Source organism: Sus scrofa, chromosome 11 (genome assembly GCF_000003025.6).
Source record: "Sus scrofa isolate TJ Tabasco breed Duroc chromosome 11, Sscrofa11.1, whole genome shotgun sequence".
Taxonomy (NCBI): Eukaryota; Metazoa; Chordata; class Mammalia; order Artiodactyla; family Suidae; genus Sus; species Sus scrofa.
In genome coordinates, this window is record NC_010453.5 from 22598456 (window position 1) to 22622553 (window position 24098).

The following is a 24098-nucleotide window of genomic DNA, read 5'->3' on the forward strand; positions in this document are numbered from 1 at the left end:
TATCAGTCTTTTCCCACCTTCTGGAGTAGCACAGCAGACCGTGCAGGAGAAAAAGAAATGAAGAGCCATGTGTTTCTCTCTATTTCCCACCCCATCCCCACCTCGGCTCCAGTAAGAGGGTATGTTTATAGGACTAGAATAGACTATCTTGGACGCAAATTGCAGGAAGTACTATGGGGCCTCCCGGAACCGGAAAAGCTGCTGAACAGCCTGCTTCTCCATCTCCCTCCGAGACCTCCAGGTCTGTCTGCTGTTTCAGCTTTGCTTGGCCCTTGAGTTGTGCTCTCTTGCCTCCCTCTCTCCTGCCGTCCCTTATTTGCTCCCTCCCTGACTCCCGCCTCCCCCTTCCAGCCTCTCTGCCTCCTCCCTCCCACTTTCATCCCTCCCGGCCCCCTCCCAGTCCCCGTTTCCCAGCTTCATTCTCTCCCTCCAATCTTGCTTCCATCCTTGAATTCTCAGTGTGTCCCCGCCTTCGCACTCCCCCCACCTCCAGACACAAAAGTTGGAAAGTTTCAAAAGTTGGGTAACTCGATACTCCTGATTTGGGGATCACAGAAGCCATATGGCACTGGCTCGTTACCCTCTAAGAAAACCTAAAGAAAATCTCCTTTGCCCTCTGAAGTCCTAAATGGAGCAAGCTGGCTCTGTCCATAGCGTGTCTATTCTCTCTGCACCCGGAGCATCAGGAATAAACGGGGTCACTGCCCCTTTAAGTAGAAACTGCCTTGAGGGAAGGGTGGAACCTAGGAGACTCCCTGAAGGACCTGGTCCAGGGGAGTGTCAGTTGGGCCTGGGTGGGAAGCCAGCCCCTAGGAAAGCTGCTGCTGTGCCTCGGGAAACTTTCCCTGTAGTCTAGGGAGACACCTGCTGTGAGTATTTAACTGTAATTCAAAGAACTGTGCAAAGAATTGCCCCTTGGTGCTCCTGTTTGTGGTTTATTACCTTGAAAGGCAGTTGGCTTCCAAATACCCATCTTGGAGGGTGAAATAAGGTTCAGTCCAGGCATGTGTTACCCGCCTAGTCGGGACATTGTAAAAGCTATTTTTTTAAAAAAAAACCAAAAACACCACTTGGAGGATTATTTGGAGATTACGAAGGGAGGAATTTTTTTCCTCTCCTTGTTAACTGAGATGAATTGTGAGTCCTTTTTCAGTTTAAGGTCTTGAAAGATGTAGTTGCGTAACAGCTTTTTGATTTGACTCCCCAGCTGAAGCCACTGTGAATGGACTTAAAGATGATTTCGAATTTTCTCTTGAGCTTTTCTATCAGAAAACATTACCTTCGTTTATCCATACTTGGAAAATGCTGTTGCTGGACTTGATAGTATGTTTTTGAAATCAAAGTCTTTAGATTTCTATGGAAAGCATCAGTTGCATGGTTCTTTTGAAATGTTCAAAATTTTGGGGAATGCTTCTTAGAGCTGATGAATTCTAGCTTAAAAAACTATAACAGTATGTATATGTGTATGTATATACACACACACACAGTGTTTCTACAGTTTCTGTAGATTGAGCTGATTTGTATGCTGGCAAAAGTGCTCATCCAATTGTATAGTGCTACGTAAATTTAAAATACTTCAGAGTATTTGGTGTTAACTTTTACAATTAATAATTAGTTTAGAATTTAAAAATTTAAAACTATTTAAGGTTCATGAAAGAGCTGTTCACTAGCTTAAAATTGGAGAAAATAATTACAGGAATTTTGCATTTGGCTCACTTACAAAAACAGAGTATAATTAGTTTTATTTAAAGAGAGGTGAATCAAAAAGATAGTAGACAAGTAAACTTTTAAGTTTTTTACAACTAAATCTGTAGATTTCATCAATGCTGTTTGAAGAAAAGATAGACATTAGAGCTGAAATTGCAAATGGGAGATTTTCTCTTTGGGCATAAGTGAAAATTCTTAAATCTTAAAAGAGAAACAGGCTTTTTGCCTAAATTAACGGTTGCATGTGATGGCAATTTTTTCTAATTATTTTTAGTGAAAGACAAATTAATCTATTTTTAAAAATTCTAATATAGGGAGTTCCTGCTGTGGCTCAGTGGTAGTGAACACAACTAGTATCCATGAGGACGCAGGTTTGATCCCTGGCCTCCCTCAGTGAGTTAAAGATCTGGCATTGCCGTGAGCTGTGGTGTAGGTTTCGGACTCGGCTTGGATCTAGCTTGACTGTGGCTGTGGCATAGGCTGTCAGCTGCAGTGCCAATTATACTTCTAGCCTGGGAACTTCCACATGCTGCAGATGCGACCCTAAAAAAAAAAAGCAAAAATTTTAATTTATCTTGATTTATGGGTTCCTGAAGTGTTTATAAACTTTCTAATAAGTTTAGGATAGCAAGTTAGAGATAATTTAATATCTGATTGCTAATGATCAAATAATGTTTGTTTTCATAACAATACAGATGTAGATGGAAAGATTATTTTTTAAAAAATCACTGAAATAAATTAGGTTTTAGTTCTTGATAAATAAACAACTAGGAGTTGTTTATGATGTAATTTTTTAGAATTGGCTTGTAATGATTTTTTAAAAGATATTACTTTTGTTAAATAGAACTTAGGAGTCACAAGTCAAATCCCACTGAAATTAATGATTAAATGAAAACATTTTGGCTATATGTTTCAGCTCACTTATAGCATTAAATGATTTTATTTGTCCAGTGTTTTGGTTTTGACTTCTCTAGTATTGGCTTTTACATGTGTTGGCTCATTTGGATCCTTGGAATAACTTGTGAGGCAGGTAAAGCAAATACTCGGAGGTCAAGAGATTGCTGCCTGTGGAAGCCTCGCTAGTCAGCTGGCCTGTCCCAGTCTTTCACCTTCTGAGTTTATAGTTTATATGTAGTACATCTAAAGTATGCTTAATAAATATTTGTTGGAATGAATTAGCATATGCTTTTTATCATAAAGCAGTATAACTTCGTAATGATTGAATTAGAAATCTCTTTACTAAGAAATTTGGAAGATATTAAGAACTTAGAAGGGCAAAGTCTTCAAATTCAACTACATGGTATTGGGTGAAAGAAAATCATCTCATTTGTATGTGAAAATCATATTTGTATGTGATTGTAATATATAAAAATGTAATTATATATCTAGGTACATTAAGAATATGTAATTATGGAGTTCTCGTCGTGGCACAGTGGTTAACGAATCTGACTAAGAACCATTAGGTTGCCGGTTCAGTCCCTGGCCTTGCTCAGTGGGTTAAGGATCCGGTGTTGCCATGAGCTGTGGTGTAGGTTGCAGATGCGGCTCGGATCCCGCATTGCTGTGGCTCTGGCTTAGGCCGGTGGTTATAGTTCCAATTCGACCCCTAGCCTGGGAATCTCCACATGCTGCGGAGAGCCCAAGAAATGGCAAAAAGGCAAAAAAAAAAAAAAAAAAAAAAAAAAATATATATATATATATATATATATAGTGTATATTGTGGTATGTGTATGCATATTTATATATACTTGCATATGTATTTAACGGATAGCATGTTTATTAGCAATTTAAAATCTGATAATTGATCTGGCTAAGTTTAGAAGCATTTCTAGAGGAATTTATATTCAGTTTTGGGGACATTTAGGGAAAAATTTAAGAAAAGCTGTATATTTTATCTGGAAAGCTAACAGGGGAAAGAAAGAAAGGGTTGTAATGGAGCTTTAAAAGTTGACGCTTGGTTAAAACAATGGAATTTAAGACAGATGAACTTGAAAACCTTTGTTTCTTTAATTTTCTTCAATCTTCTCTTTTTCTGAATTTACCTGTAGTATTTATAGGTAATCCTGATGTCCTTGCTTCTGTAGCCATTCAGTGGATTATTTGGACATTTTAACTTATCGAGAGACAAGATAAAAAGATCGTGAGAACCTTTATTTGCATCATTGTTATTCTTGAGAAAACATTTTGTTTTGTACTTTCTCCTATTAATATAGCACAAGACTTTATACTATCAAAAGAAACACTTGGCAAAGCTGTATGATTAAATGTGAAGGTTATTTTAGAGAATGACTTGGAAGATGGAAGGAATGAACCAAAATAGATACCACGAACCAAAATTAGCTGCCATTCTCCCCAAATTCCATTATACTCTCTACCTCCTTGTCTTGAAATACTCATTATCCTGTCTCATTATCTGTCCTACCAAAATATAAATTTTTGATAGGAAAGACTGTGCTTTTTCATGTTTTTGTCCTCAGAGCCTGGTACACGTAATAGGTTCTCAGGTATTTGTTGAATGGATGAATGGGGGTGAGGGGAGAGAAAATCAGATATGACAGTGGGTTATAAGAATGAGGGATTGCTACCAGCATACAAGGTAAAAACTGCTGGTTCCTATGAAAAATGAGAAGGCTCAGTCCCAGGACTGTGAGCTAGAAGAGGTGACCAGTTGTTCTTAAGGAAGTCAATTCAAATGATGTTATACAACAGAAAAATGCAAGCTTCTGCTCTGCTGTCTCTCCTGAAAGTTTGACTCGTTGGATGGAAGCATGAATGCTATTTAAGAATCATTAGCAGAAAGACAAAAAAAAAAAAAAAATTGGCTAAAAGATCTAGTTAATTATCTTTTCGGAAACATTTTAAGCTGATATTCTATTTTTATCTACATAAATATCTATTCGTTATGGTGGTTGGAAACAGGAAGCAGGCTCTGTCACTAAGGACAGGTTATTTGACCTCTAATCCTCAATGACCTTCTCGGTAAGTTGGGGAGAAAACAGGTTATCTCCTCCACACGGTTAGCGTGAACATTATTAAGTGAGATCGGGTAAAGTACCTAACATGGATTCTCTTTTGTGTCTTTTTAGGGCTGTACCTGCAGCATGTGGAAGTTCTCAGGCTAGGGGTTGAATCAGAGCTGCAGCTGCTGGCCTACACCACAGCCACAACCACAGCCACACCAGATCCAAGCCGCATCTGCGACCTACACCACAGCTCACAGCAGTGCCAGATCCTTAACCCACTGAGTGAGGCCAGGGATGGAACCTGCATCCTTATAAATCCTGGTCAGGTTCATTACCGTTGAGCCACAATGACACAGATTTATGGGAAGCTCTCAATAAATGATAGTTATTATAAGGAAGTAATAACTCCGTTATAGTTCACCTATACTCAGTATTCAACTTGAACAATATTCAAACTTTGACCTACAAAACAGAATTTCATATGGTTTAACTTACTATTACCATCATCATATTTTTATGTAATTGATATTCATGTTTTCACAGTGTAAACTTCCAATCCTTTATATGTCAAAAGAGACTTCATCTGCATTGAATAATTTTCTTAAAGGGAATTGTTACAGATGGTGCTCTGAAAAACATCATAGTCCTGTATTTTTATCCACCATTTTAAAGCTAGTCTTTTTATGTCAAGATATTAAGTTATTTCATGATTTTTTATTTAGGAGTTCCTGTTGTGATGCAGCAGAAGTGAATCTGACTAGTACCCATGAGGACGCAGGTTTGATCCTTCGCCTCGCTCAGGGGGTTAAGGATCTGGCGTTGCCTGGAGCTGTGGTGTAGGTCACAGACGAAGCTCAGATCTGGCGTTGCTATGGCTGTGGTATAGACCTGCAGCTGTAGCTCTGATTTGACCCCTAGCCTGGGAGCCTCCATATGCTGAGGGTGCTGCCTTAAAAACAAAAAACAAACAAAAAAAATTATTTAGGTTCATCAAGCAGTCTGAACAATTTAACAATTATGCAATAATATGTAGCCAAGATACTGTAGATGTTTTATTCCTACTTCATAGTTTAAAGTTGATCAGGCAGCGCTATCTAGTGGGCCATATCAAATTTGCAGTTCCATTTATCCAACATGATGGTTACTTAATTATCAGAAAGGAAAGTGTGTTCCATAACTGATGTGAAGAATTTATTGGGAGTTGCAGGTGCTCGCAGTTGCATTTCTACATCTTGTATTTGAAGAGACAATTTAGTTTTGGTCCTAGAAACAATTTCATTAAGTCAGACATCAACAATTTAATGGAGTGTTATAAATTTTATGAACGTGAACATCAGTATTTACGATTTTAAAATAATTCTTACCTTGATAAATATTTTTCTAAGCAGGCACAGTTTTCAAAATGAAATTTGTTCAAAAGGATGAGGTGGTGAAGCGCTTTTGAATAGGTACCACAAGGTGGCAGGCTTGTGTTGTCATAGATTCTCTTTGCTTTGCGGTACAGCAAATTCTTAGTTATCTAAAATCAAAGTTTTCCACGTGGTTAACAGGGAAGCATGTTATATAGCAGAACTTTTAAATTTTAACTTTGCTGATGGAACACCTTTAAAGTATATTCCATGCTTTCCTGAATTCTTAAGCAGGAAAATGTAACTTAGCCTTGATCCTTGAGCCATTTGAATACTGGTTACTGGGTTGTGGTTAAGATGAAGTGATAGGTAAAAGTGGTGGCGAGGCAAGTGGACAGGGCCCAGCAGAGACTCTAGAACTTGTGTTCTTAAATCCTGTGTTTGCATCAATTGGCTTTTGGCTCATCTACATTTTTTTTTTTTCCCCTAGAAAAGTGAAGTGAATCCTGTCAAAGTGCCAGATTTGGGGGCAACAGAACATAATTGCTTTCTGCAAAATTAAGTAGCAAATAAAGGCCTGCATTGCCTTCTCCTGGAGGCCAGGGAGGGAAAAATAAACTCTGAGGCTCTAGAAAATCTTCACCAAAGGCCACTCTGGTCCAGGCAACCCAAAAGCATGAGGACTAAGATTCGATAGTTATAAGGGCATGAGGAATTAATATAGCTGCTTGTGGAGCAACTCTCAGAAATATCTCCTATGAAATGTTTCAGGCTCTGAAGTGTACATAATTTGTATGAAAGAGGTAATATTGATTATAAAAGATGTAATTAGGGATGGATGTAGTTCCCTGGGGACTCTCTTTTCCTGCTCTGGTCCTGGGAGTGCTGTTTCAAGGTAGCCTCTGCCTTTACTGGTGTGACAACAAGCATTGGGTAAGATCTTCAGTCTCTCTTTCTGCCAGAGCCTCTCTTTCCACCTGCCGCCCCTGCCCCATTCACTTCCAGCTCTATAGTTGTTCTGCAAATCTGTCACAGAGGAATGCTGAACTCAAAATAGGTTTTCTTGGAATTCTCGGTGTGGCCCAGCGGTAATGAACCCAATTAGTATCCATGAGGATGCAGGTTCGATCCCTGGCCCTGCTCAGTGGGTTAAGGATCCATCATTGGCCATAGGCTGTGGTATAGGTCCAAGACGAGGCTCGGATCTGGCGTGGCTGTGTGGCTGTGGTGTGGGCCAGCAGCTGCAGCTCTGATTCGACCCCTGGCCTGGGAACTTCCATATGCCCTGGGTGTAGCCCTAAAAAGACCAAAAAAAAAAAAAAAAAAAAAAACAGGTTTTCTTCTGGATTTGTTTCATGTCTTCGAAGAGGTCTTGTGAATGGAATTCATTGGACCAAATTTCGGGATGAATCCATATAACCTCCCATAAGTGTGAAGAAAGCACTAACCGAGCTCAACTGATTAAAGCAAGAGGATGTGGCTTCCAACAGCCACCCTGTGTTTCTCCGGCTCTCTGGAAAGTTCCTCTACTTACCTGTTGCTTCTCTCCATAGTAAGCCGCGACTTTATGGAGGGGTCTTGTTTTTTCTTCCATCTTTCATTCAGGCCTCCTGGGGCAATTAGAGAGCTTTGTGAGCGCTCCAGAGAAGCTTCAGGAAATGACTGCTAAGTTAGCTCTGCCTGAAATGGATATTTGCTCATAGACACTTGATCCTTTGTTCTCGTTTCTTCTCGGTGGTACAACTTTTTTTTTTTTTTTTTTTTATAATAAGGAATTTCGTGACTAAAATATAAGGATACCCTTCCCTAGCTTGTAATGTAAGGATGTGTACATTTTCCTCTTGGTCAGGGATTATATATTTTTGAATAAAAGTCATCTTTAAGACTTTCACACTGGTTTTGTGGATTATAGAAGAGATTGATGCTTTCTGAAACAGCCTGAACCCTCCCTGTTGCGTCGGGGCAGTTTTTGTGTAACTGTACAGCTGAAACTAAATTCACCTTGAGATTACCTGAAAGAGGAGATGCAAGGGTTTAAGAACATCCTACACAATCTGCAAAAAATAAGAGCTATGAGCAAAAGCAGCTTGTTTGAAGTGATACCAAGTTTGAACATTGAACTCCAGAGAGAATCTCATAGCCCAAATGGAAGCATTTTTCTCATGTTAAATGTAGTTTTTAAGATAGATTTATTAATTCTTATTTCACTCAAGGAATTTTTGGGTGAAAAATGCATTGTAGTTGAATTTTTGGAAAAGAAGTTAGAGATGGGTCAGGGCAGTTAGTTACAGACCTTGAATGCCAGGCTAAAGGTTGGGGTGTTATCCTGTAGGTAGTGGATCATTAAAGGACTTGTAATCAAATGAGTGACAGGCAAGGTTAAGACAATTAAGATGAGCCTGAAAGCAGCGTACATGATGTATTTGCTTGGATCGGCCTGGACAGAGATTAGTGCCAGATTGACCAGTGGGGATAATATGGCTATAATCTAGAAGTCTTTTAATAGGGGTCTGGATTACGGTGTTGGCAATAGAAATAGGAAAATAATTCAAGGCAGAGATATTAGCAGGGAAGAATTGACAAGACAGCAAATTACTAGGTGCAGTTAAGAAAAAATATGTATAAAATGTCTATTTTTGTCAGGGACAGAAATCTTAGAGACAAGCCCATCTTCTATAGGAAAACCATTTCTGTACATTTAGCATATTGTAAATTCTTTTTTTTTTTTTTTTTTTTTTTTTTGGATCTTTTTAGGGCTGCACCTGCGGCATATGGAGGTTCCCAGGCTAGGGGTCCAATCAGAGCTACAGCTGCCTGCCTACACCACAGCCACAGCAATGCCAGATCCGAGCCAGGTCTGTGACCTACACCACAGCCCACAGCAATGCTGGATCCTTAACCCACTGAGCAGGGCCAGGGATTGAACCCTCAACCTCATGGTTCTTAGTCTGATTCACTTCTGCTGCGCCGCAACAGGAACTCCCGAGCATATTGTAAATTCTTCATCGAGGAGATAATGCTTCTTGATTTAAAACCCAACAATAGAAGGTGGTGTTGATACTGAGCCTGATCTGACAGCATGGTGTGGCTAAAAGTGACTTTGAAAGACCTGAGTTGGGAGTGGTTCGTCGACTAGCATGAGGGGGGGGGGGGGGGGGGGGGGGGGGGGGGGGGGGGGGGGGGGGGGGGTGGCTAGCTCGAGAAGCTGGACCATATGTGGACAAAAAAAAAAAAAAAAAAAAAAGAAAGACCATAGTTGAGTGGTTCTCACATACTAGCAGCCCCAATACTGGGAAGGAGAAGAGTGTTTTAAAAGATGAAGAAAGAGCACAGACTCTATGCAGGTCTGCGGGTTTGAAGCCTGATCCACCCTTTACTGTGGGCAAGTTGTTTCTCTCTGTCCCAGTTAACCATTAGAGTTGTTAGGGGCACTAAATCAGATGATACGTACAAAGTGCTCAGACCAAGATTGCCTGGCACATTGTAAATACCATGTAAAAAGTAACAGCCATTGATATTATTAATTTATCATTTCCTGCCTCATACCTTTGACACCGGACTCAGAAATCTATATTTTTATTTATTATTATTTAGTTTTCTTTCTCTTTTTTTTTTCTTTTTTAGGGCCACACCCAAGGCATATGGAAGTTCCAGGCTAGGGATTGAATTGGAGCTGCAGCTGCCAGCCTATGCCACAGCCACAGCAACGCCAGATCTGAGTGGCATCTGTGACCTACACCATAGCTCATGGCAATGGCAGATTTCTAACCCACTGGGCGAGGCCAGGGATCGAACCGGCATCCTCGCGGATACTAGTTGGATTTGTTTCCACTGAGCCACAACAGGAACTCCAGAAATCTGTATTTTTAAAATACCCCTTCCTCCAGCTCTGATCACCAAGTTTGAAACCTCCAGTGTAACCTGCTTTTCTACCTCCGTATAATAGGATTGTGTTGAAACCTCTCTATCCATTTTTATTCTTTATTTTGACATTCCACAGATGGCTGTGTTTTTAAAGAGTCTATGCTCCAGTTTCAGTGTGCCATGTCAGGAGCTCCTTTTGAATCGCTTATCTAAATACCTCTGGAAGTTTCTCCAAGCCTCCCCCACCTCCTCTTCCCTCCCCTTCATCTCCCAGTGCATTGAAGATCCTAGCCTTTTGGTGCCAGCCCTACCTGCCGCCTCAGCTGGCAGCCAGCTTTGCGTTCCGGGTCTTGGCCCTCATGCTCCAGCTCTGCTTACCTCCAGCCCTACCTGCACCCTCAGAAATATCCTTAAAGACTTTTGTTGGGGAAAATGAATATTCAGTGATACGGACTAATTACATTTGCACAGCTTTTTAATGCATAAATAATATCAGGGTTTTGTTTTTTAATTCCTCCTAAGACCTCATCTCCAGTCCTCTGGCTGTTGGTGGACGTCTTCCTCGGGTCTAGTGGTTCTTAGTCCTGGCTTCACATTGAAAGCACTTAGGGGACTTTTCAAACCTAGTGATGCTCAGGCCTTGCACAGCACCAGTGCGATCTGGATGAACTTGAGTATCTGTATTTGTGAGAAGCTTCCCACTTGAGTCTAAGGTTCAGCCAAGGTTGAGAAACACTGAATTAGCCTCATCACTGTTGTTTCCTCCTCTGATCCCGTCCCACTCCATCCCACCCTGCCCTGCCTCGCCCTGCCGCAGGTTGTAGATAAAGGAATGCTTCACCATCTGAAGTGAACAGAGCTCTCTTAATTCTGGCAGAGAATTTGAGGTGATAAAAGGACAGCTTACTGAAGGCTGTGTTTTTTTCTGGCGGACTCTTCCTTCTTGTATTCTTGTCTTTGCTTGAGACCTTCATGCATGCGATTCCCATATCAGGTCAAGGTCTTTTAGAACTGTAAAATTGTCCTTACCAGGGCAGGCAATTATATTCCATGATAGGTATCTTTCGAAAGACCTCATTTCGTAAACTTGCAAGCAAAAAAATGAGACAGCTTCTGGAGAAAATGGAGTTGGGACCAACCACTCAACACTTCGCTTTGTAACCAGAGTGCTGAGAAAACCAAAAACTGGTACCAGCTCAATATAGCTGGAAGCGCTCATGGTAGCTATTAAAAATACACACAAAAAAGTAGAGTGAAATGCCAGCAGCATTTTAATCAGAGCAGAGGCGGCAGGTGCAAAGATAACGCAGAAGGAGATGGAGCTGTAAGCTGGCGGGGCTGTGATGAGGCTGCGTGCTCGCCCAGAGGCTGCCTTGGCAGATGCTGAAAGCCGCACAGAGCTTCGCGTCTCCTGCACAGACTCCTGGGGAAGGGCTTGCTTTTAAGGTTTGTGAAATACACATGAAAGAGCTCCTGCTGTCCCTAAAGCCCAAGAGCCTAGAGCCCTTCCCTCTCTTGTTAAAGGTTGTATTTCACTGGCTGTCGTTCTGGCTCCTCTTGTGTGGGAAGACCGCCTGTGAATCAACACAACTTTTGTGTTAGACTGACATCATTTTTCCATTTACTAATCACTTAATGAATTAATTTGCCTCCCAGAAACACGTTACAGCAAAAAAGACTATACGTCATAATTTGTTATCCTGGACTAATTTATGACATGAATTGATTCAGGCGTCGCCATCCCACTAGAATGTGAGCTCCATGAGGTCGGGGACTGTGGCTGTTTTGCTCCCATCCTAGGAGGCATTTGCTGAATGAATGAATGACTTAGAACTTCCTCAGTGAAAGTGCTGGGAGTAATTTGAGTTAGGAGCATTGAATACATACTTTTAGGAGTTCCCCCTGTGGCACAGCAGGTTAAGGATCTGGCATTATCTCTGTGGCAATACAGGTTCAACCCCCAGCCTGGCACAGTGGGTTAAGGATCCAGCGTTGCCTTAACTGTGGGGTAGGTTGCAGCTGCAGCTCAGATTCAGTCCCTGGCCCAGAACCTTAGATATGTCTTGGGTACAGCTGAGAAGGGAAGAAAAAGAACAAAGAAAATATACTTTTAAAAACGAATAGTAAATATGACATAATATTCAGAAAGTTTAGGAATTAGAGGAAGATCTTGATACTCTGGTACTGCAGCCATCCTCTAGTACTATTACTATTCTAATAATATCATTACCTGGCCTTTTGAAATATATATTCTATTCTCAATTGCTGCAACAAATTACCCTGAAATTTAGTGGCTAAAGACAGCAATGATAAACATTTATTATCTTAGTCTCAAGGGGTCAGGAGCAGCTTAGCTCACGGGTTCTGGCTCCAGGTTTCTCAGGAGGGTATGTGAGCCAGGGCTGCAGTCATCTGAGAGCTTGACACTGGGCCGCAGGACCCACTCCTGAGATGGCTCATTCATGGGGTTGGCAAGGATGGGTGTTGGCAGGATGCCTTGCATTTCCTTGCCACCTGGACCTCTCCGGAGGGCTGCATGAGGGTCTTTGTGATGTGACAGCTGGCTTCTCGCAGAGGGAGTGATCTGAGTCTTAGAAGTCACACACTGTCCTTTGTGCAGTGTTTCTCCGAGGTCAGCCTGACTCGCGGTAGAAGGGGACTCTGCACCGGTGTGAATACCAGGGGGGAGGAGGGTCGCCGCAGGCATCTTGAGGGCTGGGTACCACATACCTGCAGTCGTGTTTATGGCTGTCATCCTAGGATATGTATGGTCTGTATCTTTTTGTTCACTTAACGTGTACGTGCTTTCATATCGCTTAGTTTCTGTTAATTTTGGTGTCTATTAACTTCCTGGTTTCTAAACATGAGATTATAAAATGTAGTAGTTATACTTAATTTTCTCTAAAATTCAATTCGGCAGGCATCGGGTACCCTCTGTGTACAGAGCTAAGCATTTTAAATGTGCCACTTTACTCCTGAATATATGAAAATGTAAGCTAGGTAACTACATGTAAAATAACTCTATTATAGATACAGTAAACAATATGGAAAACGACTGATTTTTCTTTTCTTTTTTCTTTCATGATTTGATCTACTTTCCTGGCCCGTTCTTTAACAATGATTGTGATCGGATTGCAGGTAAGGATGCTTTTAAACTTTTTCTGCTTTGTTACATCTTAAGAACAAATGAATATAGATTTGCAAATAGAATTTTTTAATGAAATCCTTGAATCAAATGCCACCCATTTAAGGAGACAGACATTTCTTTTAAAAGTCCAAGGCGATCTTCGAAGAGAACTGTTCTCTTTATGTAAACTTCCTTATGAAATTCAGTAGTTATTATGAAGATATTCCCATTGAGCCATCTCTGAGCTCAAGTGCCTACATTTTTACCCATGGGCTGGTCAGCCACCTTAACTTCTTGTTCAGAGTCAACTAGTGTAAACTAGTCCCTGAGCTGCAGTCTACTGTTTCTGTAATTCTGATAGACTGAAGGTTAATGCAGGTATGTGAGAAGTTTATGAACATGTCAAGATGAGTTGAATGTGATTTACAGGTATTAGGTTGTAACTGCACTTCGAAGACATTTCTATGGACTTTTAAACTGAAATTCTATATATTTTAGGAAATCACATACAGTGTTTATATCCACTGATACTTTTTTGTTCCTTATGCTCATACACAGATGCTGATTTCTGTTTCTGTTCCTTTGTCAAGTAAAATTCATCTCTTTCATCAAACACTTGAGAAACTTAGGTGTAATATCTGTTTACAATCAATTTTAGTCCCCCCCGCCCCCAGAATTAGGGTTAGTAGGGGTAAGGGACTAAGTGGATGTTTTTTTCGTAAAAAGAGTGGCATGATTTAAATTATTTTTCAAATTTCTGAAGTTTTTAATAAGCATAGCATGCATCTGAAACCCTATTTATATTTATGCACATTAGCTTGATTTTTATACATTATATATATACATAAGTCATAGCCTTGTGACTTATTTTAACATGAGGTTTACTTCTGACAGATAAGTAAACAGAGTTTTAAAATATTTCCAGACACATTAACCATCTTTTTTAAAAATTGAAGTATACTTTACCAACAAATTACATTGGTTTTTGGCGTATACCATAGTGATTCAGTATTTTTATAGATTATACATCATATCACGTTATTATAATATTATTGACTGTATTCTCTGTGCTGTGCATTGGAACATTGTGACTTATTTACTTTATAACTCTTAACGTTTTGTACCTCTCAACCCCCTTTACCTATTTTGCCCATCCCCCTACTCCCCTCTCCTCTGGCAACTACTACTTTGTTCTCTGTATGTGTCCATCTGTTTCTGTTTTGTTATATTTGTCTATATGTTTTGTTTTTTAGATTCTACATATAAGTGAGGACATATTGTATATCTTTCTCTGTGTGACTTCTTTCACTAAGCATAATCCCTTCCAGATCCCTAAGTGTTGTTGCGAATGGCAAGATTTCATTCTTTTTTATGGCTGAGTAATATTCCATTTTATATGAGTGCCACATCTTCTATATCTATTCATCGGTCAGTGGGCAGTTAGCTTGCTTCCATATCTTGATTATTGTAAGTGTGCTGCTATAAACAGTGGGGTGCATATATCTTTTTGAATTAGTGTTTTTTCATTTTCTTTGGATGAACACCCAGAAGTGGAATTGCTGGATCATGTGGTAGTTCTATATTTTTAATTTTTTGAGGAACCTTCATACTATTTCATACATTTATATTCCCACCAACAGTGTGCTTAGGCTTTGCTTTTCTCCACGTCCTTGTCAACACTTGTTATTTCTTATCTTCTTGATGATTGCCACTCTGAAGATGTGGGTGATATCTCATTGTGGTTTTGTTGCATTTCTCTAATGATTAGTGATATTGAGAATCTTTCCATGTGCCTGTTGGCCATCTGTATGTCTTCTTTGGAAAAATGTCTATTTAGATTTCTGTTCATTTTTTCAATGGTTTTTTTTTCCCCCAATATTGAATTGTATGAGTTCCTCATATATTTTGTTTTTTTTTTTTTTTGTTTGTTTGTTTGTTTTTTGTCTTTTTGCTATTTCTTGGGCCGCTTCCACGGCATATGGAGATTCCCAGGCTAGGGGTCAAATCAGAGCTGTAGCCACCGGCCTACACCAGAGCCACAGCAACGCGGGATCCGAGCCGCGTCTGCAACCTACACCACAGCTCACGGCAACGCCGGATCGTTAACCCTCATATATTTTGAATATGAACCTCTTATGGATATGTCATTTGCAAATATCTTTCCCCATTCAGGGAAGTAGTTTGTCTTTACATTTTGTTGATGATTTCTTCACTTTGCAAAAACTTTTTAATTTGATAGAGTTCCATTTGTTTATTTTTGTTTTTGTTGCCCTTGCCTGAGGGGATAGATCCAAAATAATAACTGCTAAGACTGATTTCAAAGAAGAGTATACTGCCTGTATTTTCTTCTTCCTATAAGAGATGGATTTATTTTTTTTATTTTATGTATTTATTTTATTTATTTTATGGATTTATTTCTGGGTGCTCTATTCTGTTTCATTGAACTATGTGTCTGTTTTTGTGCTGCCAGCTCTATTCTGTTTTGATTACTATAGCTTTGTAGTCTAGTCTCAAGTCAGAGAGCATGATACCTCCAGTTTTGCCCTTTTCTCAAGGTCATTTTGACTACTTGGTGTCTTATGATTCCATACAAATATTAGAATGATTTTATCTAGTTCTGTGAAAAATGCCATGGATATTTTGATAGAGACTGCATGAATCTATTGATTGCTCTGGGTAGTCTGGACATTTTAATGCTATTAATTCTTCCAATCCATGAATGAGGAACATCTTTCCACTCTTTGGTGTCATCTCAATAGATGCAGAAAAAGCATATGACAAAATTCAACATCCATTCATGAAAAAAAACTCAACAAAATTGGTATAGAGGGAACATACCTCAACATAATAAAAATTATTTATGACAAACCTACAGCTAAGATCGTACTCAGTGGTGAAAAGCTGAACACTTTTCCTCTAAGATCAGGGACAAGATGGCGACGCCCATTCTGGCCACTTTTAGTCAACATAGTATTGGAAGTCCTAGCCACAGCAATCAGACACGAAAAGGAAATATATATTCCTTTTCAGATTTTTTTCCATTATAGGTTATTACAGGATATTAAATATAGTTCCACGTGCTATAACAGTAGATCTTTGTTGTTTATCTGTTTTATATATAGTAGTGTGTTTCTGTTAATCCCAAACTCCTGCTTGGTATTTTTGAACCAGGGTGCTTGTACATGTTTAGGCTTTGAATGATTGCTTTTTTAATAGAAAAATTAACCTTTGGAAAAGAATAGCAAAACAACATTATAGGATCACAAACATGAACTGAGTAGCTGGTATATGTTTGAGCTATGTGTGTGTTTGTGTTTTTCCAGGCAGCCTGATTGAGCTGCATGCAGTTTCCTGTGTTCAGCTAGTATTTCTTGAAGACATAAGCATAAGCAAAATGTGAAATACGAATTATGCTCAAATTATTCTTTAACATATAGATTGGGTTGGAACAACTTTGTGTTTTCCAAACAAGCTTTATAACAGAACAGATTGTGCTCGATAGGCTCTTTTAATTTAAAAAAGCATGATCTGTAGTTCTAGGAAATTTGCCTGATTTATTTTATGATACTTTCCTCTCCTCCATAGTCTCTGTTCTGTTTTCAAAACTTGTCATTCAGCTGTTAGCCCTTTTAAACCACGGTTCCTTCTCTTCTTTCCTATTTTTCCCTCTTTGGCATTAGTTCTAGTGCCGAGATGTTTCTTCAACTTACTTTCCATTCATTCGAGGGAGTGTTCGCTGGTGCTCTCGTAATATCAGTTTTTCAATCACCTCGAGCTTTTCGTGGTGTTTTGTTAATTATCTATCTCCCCCCCCCGCCCAATTATTGTATCCATGGTATCCATGGATACCAAGATCATGGTATCCATGATCTTGAAAGCTTCCTCCCTCCCTACATGGTCTCAGTATCCTCCAGCTTCCTTTTTCCTGAGCGTTGGTCCTCTTAGAGGAGGGCTAGCCCTTGCTCAGGTATTCAGTCGGTAAGGATAGGTAAGACTCGGTTCTGTTTTTTTCTACAGACTCTCATTTTGCCTGAACCTTGTACTTTGAGAAGCCTGTGCTTTAGAAGTATTGGATTCTTCAATGCATATCATCTAACTGTCTTCTGGACTTTGCTTACTGCTCGCTTAGGTTTCAGCTCCATGAACTTCATCTTTTTTTTCCAGGCACTGTTGAAATTGACTCTCTCCCCTCTACTCTCTCCTGGTGTGTTTAAAACCGGATTCTCCATCTCTTTAGTGGTTTGTAGGCAGGAACTGAGATAATATAAACGAGTGGCTTCAATCTACCGTATCCCCTCAGAAATAGTTCAAAACAGCTTTGTAGTCGAAGATTATAAACGCTTTGAAATTCTCTTGACTTCGTGAAACTCCCCACACCAAGATTCAGAAAAGAGCTATCCCTGCATTTCTCGTGCCTGAACTTTGTAGGCAGATGATTCTACAAAAAGGCATCACTTGTTTATGCTTCCAGACAGGAAAAGATTTTGAGTTTTTATTGGAAGGTGAAAAGCATCCTGAAATAATCTTTGAAGAAACCACTGTAGGAGAACATGAAGTGGTGTACAATACCTATGGCTCTTTGCTGTTACAGACACACAGCAGTGCATCTTAAAGACCCTGTATCATAGTGCTGATCTCAGCAAATACTCTTCTCTCCAGAAGAAGAGAGGCATCTTTAGGAATGCCAAGACAGCCCGGGCCAGCTCTTGCATCATCCGCTGCTTCGGCACATTCCCGCGATGCTTCATGGTGGCTTGACTTGGTAGGGACTCTGGAACATCCGATGAGCGCTTCCTCTTCTAGTCTGTTTGATAAGCTCTTCCGTGACCGTGCTCGTCATTTCTTTTAGATTTTTACTGAAAATTCACTTTCTCGGGGAGGCCTTCCTTGATGACGTCATCTGAAAGTCTGTCCTCTCTGATCTTGCAGAGCCCCGCCTCCATGCTTTGTCTGCTCGGCACTGTCGCCCTCATGCACCGTGTGCTTGCAGCTTCATCGCAGTTAGTTTTCATCCCCCTTGAACATAGGCTCCACGACGGCAGGGATTTTGTCCATTACCGATACCCCAGCGCCTGACATAGCTCAGTATGTAGGACTTGGGTTGTCATCACTTTCCCACCTGCTTCCCTGGTCCAGTCATAACCAGTCTTTCAGAAGGCTGTCACCAAAATGTGATGGCATCTGTTAAGACGGCAGACGTGTTTCTTGCTTTTCCCAGTGGCACGAGGGTGACCTTGATCGAATCACAGGATTCCTTGGCGCCCCGGTTGCCTCCTCCGTGTAAATGCAGATAATGATGGTATTTAGATGAGCGAGTTGTTGAGAATTAAATGAGTTGATGTATGTCATGGGTTTAGAATAGGGACTGGCAGGTGATAAGTGTAATTGTTTGCTGCCATTGTCGTCAGTATTGTTACTGTTCATTTTCCTTCGGTCAGTAGCACCGTATTGCACTTAAGTGTGTGACAAGCTCAGTGCAGGTGCTCCGGGCACACTGCTAAGTACCAGTCCCCATCCCACCCCACCCTCAACCCTTCTCTGGACAGTAAACATAGTAACTCAATAAACGGAAATGACTTTTAGCTCTTTCTGGCCAGGGAAGCGCTGCCCTTGGTGTGGAGTTGAGGGTGTAGGGAGGATCCTGTGGGGGTCTTAATGGTGGTGGGTTTGGGGCTGTTTGTTCTATTGTTCTGTTTCCTAACTTCCGTGTAGGTTACACATATTTTGTCTGCTTTAAATACTTCATTAAAAATCGTTTTTATCTCAAGCATACTTCAGTGTTGAAACAGCTTAATTATTCATTGGATTTAAAAAATTTCCCTTAGTAAAACCTAATCGGACTCCATCCCCAACCCTCATTTATTAAGGGCAGTCAAAGTTGTTTTTAATTAGCTCTGTTTTTACTCACAATATGTATTTGACGCAATAGGTTTTATCTGATTTGTGCAGGCTTATCCTAACTTGGGATAATAGGTGACAGGACTTGTGGGGTTTTTTTTTTTTTTTCTTTCTTTTTCTTAGGGCTGCACCTGTGCCACATGGAAGTTCCCAGGCTGGGGTCCAATCAGAGCTATAGCCACCGGCCCACACCACAGCCACAGCAACGCCAGGTCCCCAACCCCATGAGTGGGGCCAGCGATTGAACTTGCATCCTCATGGATACTAGTCAGGTTCACCACCACTAGGCCACTACGGGAACTCCACAACGCTAGATTCTTAACTCATTAAGCCGCCAGGGAACTCCAGGACTTGTGCTTTGTCACCGACATCATTTTAATGACTTTTGCAAAAATGTCTCTATTCAAAATCGTATGATTGCATTTTAAAGCACACGTAGCATTTGTGTGATGGAGTGCAGGATTTAATGTTTCTACATTAGACTAAATGAATCATTTTCTGTTTAAACTTTATCTTCAAACCAATTATGAAACTATTTAAATTAAAGCACGTTCAATTAAGAGTATTTCTTTTTTATTAGCAACACATCTCTAATAATCTAATAAATAAGGAAATTTAAGATATAAATTATTCCCACTGTCTCTAACCATAGTGGCTGTGAGTATGTTTACTATTTTAGGGACAGGCATCTAAGTTCACTAAGTTCCCTGAAGTGGGCATTTCTGAGGCATCTAGAAACAGCCTAGTCGTGGCCTCACGCTCTATAGGAGAGTCAGCTGGCTCAAGTTTGGGTCTTGGCTCTGCTGTTTATTTCAGTGTTATGTTACCTTGGGTGGTGGTTGGCCGCCGTAGGCCTCAGTTTTCTTTGCTTTAAGTGAAGAAAAGAATGGTACCTACCACCTCAGCGTTACTGTAAGGTTTACATAAGAAAATGCATGGATAGCCAGTTTATTGAAAATTCTTCATTTTCAGGAGTATGAATGTGCAGCAGCTTTCTTTTTCTCATAATTGCCACCAGATTCGCCCTTTGGAAATCCCTTCTTTTTGTTTCATAGTGGGGCCACTTCACAGTGTCTCGCTTGAGTTCTGTAAATTTTCAGTGATTTTTGGTTACTTAGCCTCATTTGGGTTGTTAAGACTTAGTTCAGGGAGTTCCCATTGTGGCTCAGTGGGTTACAAACCTGACTAGCATCCATGAGGACGCAGGTTTGATCTCTGGCCTCGCTCTCTGGGTTAAGGATCCAGCGTTGCCATGAGCTCTGGTGTAGGTCTCAGGTGTGGCTTGCATCTGGCGTTGTTGTGGCTGTGGTGCAGGCTGGCAGCTGCAGCTCCGATTAGACCCCGAGCCTGGGAATGTCCATGTGCCACAGGTACAGCCCTAAAAAGACCAAAAAAAAAAAAAAATATATATATATATATATATATACATATATATAAATTTGTACTTCCCACTCCACTGGCCTTAGCAGCCACGAAGCACTTTATTATTTTCATGACACTGGCTTCTCACTCGGACTTACTTGTGAATGAAGAGGAAGGTAGTGATGTCGGATCCACCTTCTGGCCGAGAGATGGGCAGGGGATCCCAGGTGAGGACCACGGAGAAGAAAGCTCTCTGGGGCCTGTATTGAGACATTGAGGGACTTGGCATGATATGCTGATAAGGCTGAGTTCTCCTCCTGGTCCTGGCCACATGCCTGGGGACACATCCTCCCTGCCTTCTTAATTATTTAAAAAAAAAAAAACGTCTTTTTCTTTTTGCGTCCATACCTATGCCATATGGGAGTACCCCGGCTAGGGGCTGAATCATAGCTGCAGCAGCAGGCCTACGCCACAGCAACTCAGGATCCTTAACCCACTGAGTAAGGCCAGGTATTGAACCTGCATCCTCACAGAGACTACACCGGGTCCTTAACCTGCTGAGCCTCAATGGGAACTCCGTGCCTGCCTTCTTCATGAGTGAATTTTGCTCTCTGGCCCATTTGGGTTCCCTTTGGTCCTTCTCACAGCTCTTAAGGGCTCTCCGAGGAACTACCAGGGCTTATGAAAAGATGTTTGAAAAATCCATCTGGGGCACGAAGTGACATGCTCATCCGCAGGCTGGGTCTGTGCATCTGTCGTGGGTCCCCCTCCCTCCAGGACCTCCTCCCAGCGGCTGGAAGGCCCCTCCTCAGACGGGGAAATTCACTGGCACTGGGACTCGGCTGGGGCCGGTCAGCCTCTCCAGCCCCCATAATCTAATAATACCAAGGGGTGGGGTGGGGGGGCAGCTTTCAACATCTCTGCTCAGGGCAAGGCCTGGAAACCGAGCAGCCAGGCTGCCACCCCCATATGCCACCGGGGGCTCTGGCTCTGGTCCCCACACAGTTGCTTCATCTGTAAAATGGGTGGCTTGACGTGATTACTCAGATTCCACTGAGACTGGCAGGAGAGAGCTCCACCTGAGTCCCCCAACACCAAGACTCCCTTGTTTAGACCTGTGTATGACCCCCGAGTTCCTGGTCGAGAGGACAGCCTGTTGAATCCGAGGCCGGTTCTCTGGCCTGGCCTACAGTGAATTAGAGAAACACTGCCCAGCCCACACAGTGCCTTCGAGCTTCAGTGTCTAAACCTACAGAATCAGGAAATTAGAATCTCATGGGGCCATTTCAGCTCTAAAATTCTGCATAGACCAATTAAAGAAACCCTCAGGTCCCAGTGAAGTCACAGAGCTGCAGTCTAAGAGATCGTAATATGGAAACAGGTCCCTTGATCGAAGCAGAAGGAACTTAACCAAACACGCAGTGTCCTTAGCACAGAGCTACCTTTTCCAATTTGTTAATCTTACCTAAGTCTGTACTGCAGTCAAAATTCAGGAGCTGCGTGATCCTCTAGGATTTAGCTTCACCTTTGTAAATACAGCTATTGAGCTGTATTTTACTGAGCTTCATCTTACTGTTTTAGGATCACCAAGGATCAGCTCTAATGGCCATAGGTGGTTCTGTGGGTGCAGAATAAAGGTTCATCTGCTTCCCACGGGCTCTTCCTTCTCCACTGCTCATCACTGTGTTGTTATCTTACGGAATTCAGTGGGGCCGGGTGGGAATTAGCTTAAAGTAACCAGTTACTTTTAAAAAGTAGAAGAGCTCAAAGCATCTCTTTGCCATAGCTGTGCAAAAGTGAAATAGAAATGGTTTTCATTTCTGATCGGAGACTGGCACGAGGTTCTTGAAATAGCACATCATAATCAGGACGGCTTTTCACATCTTCAGATGTTTTATTTAGAATAGCATTTGGTTTCTAAATCTGTGAAGCCCTTTGTGCCTGTGGCTTCTGATTTTCATAATCTACCACAATTTGGCAAAAGTGGTGATGTATGAAGAAACTTGGCTTTGAGGAGCTTATTTTCACGAAGATACAAAGGAGAAAAAGAGAATGTTAACCATTTGAATCCTATTGACTCTTTTAGAAAATGGACAATTCTTTTGGAATTAGTAGTTATAAAGCAAAGACAGACAGACATGTGCAGACAGATATGGAAGAACCAGAGGTTGTTTCTAGAATTGTAAAATAAGAGTAATCGAAACTGTTGAGAGAAAATATACAGGAAAAATATATGTATAGGGAATTCCTCTTGTGGCTCAGTGGTAATGAACCTGACGAGTATCCATGAGCACACAGATTCGATCCCTGGCCCCGCACAGTGGATTAAGGATCCGGCATTGCCATGAACTGTGGTGTAGGTCAAAGATGCGGCTCGGATCTGGTGTTGCTGTGGCTGTGGTGTAGGCCTGCAGCTGTAGCTCTGATTCGACCCCTAGCCTGGGGACCTCCATATGCCACACACCTATGGCCCTAAAAAGACAAAAAGAGGGAGCACGTAGAGGGAGGGAGGAGGGAGAGAGAGAATCTTATATACTATATATGGGTGTACCTAAATAAATAAAAGAGTTATATTTGAATTTGCTAATATTTTGTTAGGATTTTTGGAATTCTCACACTAAGCAGATAATTTGTTCAATGTTTTTGTCCTCATAGGGGCTTTAGGGACCCTGTGGTGTCAATATACCTGTGTTAGTTCTCCTACATTTTAATCACCAACAACTGCTGCTCCAGTTGACATGCCCAACAGCTGATATTTTTAGGTTTAAATTTTTTTTTTTAATTTTAGCTACTCTAGCATATGTGTTGCTGTATTTCATTATGGTTTTAGATGACATTCCCTTAATGATTAATGATGTTTAGCTTTTTTTCCATGTGCTATTTACCAAACATATATCTTCTTTGATAAGGTGTCTTTTGCCCATTTTTTTTAAAAAAAGTGTTGTTTGTTTTCTTGCTATTGGGTTTTAAGAGTTTGTTATATGTGCTGGATATAGGTCCTTTATCAGATGTGTGAATTGCAGTATTTAATTACTGTCTCTATATTTTCATTCTTACAACAGTGTCTTTCCAACAACAAATTCTTCATTTTCCCAAAGTCCAGTTTATTGTTTTTTTTCTTTTATGGATGATACTTTTCATGTCATATCTAAGAACTCTTAGCGTAAGCCAAGATCCCAAAGATTTCTCTTGTTTTCTTATAGAATTTTTGTGGTTTGAGATTTACATTTAAGTCTATGATCCATTTCAAGTTAACATTTTATATGTGGAAGGAATGGATCAAATTGTTTGTTTTTATTTATTTTGCTTTTTAGCACTGCACCTGCAGCATATGGAGGGTCCCAGGCTAGGGGTTGAATCAGAGTTATAGCTGCTGGCCACAGCCACAGCAACACTGGGACTGAGCCACGTCTGCGACCTACACCACAGCTCACAGCAACACAAGATCCTTAACCCACTGCGCAAGGCCAGGGATCGAACCCGAAACTCATGGTTCCTAGTCGGATTCTTTCCCACTGTGCCATGATGGGAATTCCTGTTTGTTTTTAATGTGGCTCTCCAGTTGTTTCAGCTCTGTTTCTTGAAAAGATTATCCTTCTGCACTGACTCACCTTTACCTCTTTGTGAAATCAATTTGCCATATATGTGCGGGACTGTTTCTTACCTGTTCTATTATATTGCTCGACACATCTGTCCTTTTACTAATACCACGCTGTCTTGATGAGAGTAGCCTTTTTTAGTTTTATTGGAGTAGAGTTGACTTACAGTGTTGTATTAATTGATGAGAGTGGCTTTACAGAAAGTCTTGAGTGGAAATCCCTTACCTTT

General features: G+C 40.9%; 1 protein-coding gene and 1 long non-coding RNA gene across 3 annotated transcripts in view; one reads left to right on the forward strand and one right to left on the reverse strand.

The window, feature by feature from the left end:
* TSC22D1 (TSC22 domain family member 1) overlaps nucleotides 1-24098 on the forward strand; it is a 115620-nt gene that overhangs the window by 79664 nt on the left and 11858 nt on the right. The gene's annotated exons all lie outside the window — the stretch shown is intronic.
* Nucleotides 8765-12040, reverse strand: LOC110255817. The gene is made up of 2 exons (XR_002336678.1): nucleotides 9271-12040; nucleotides 8765-9128 (listed from the first exon to the last, which is right to left on the reverse strand). It is a non-coding gene; the product is annotated as an uncharacterized LOC110255817 (long non-coding RNA).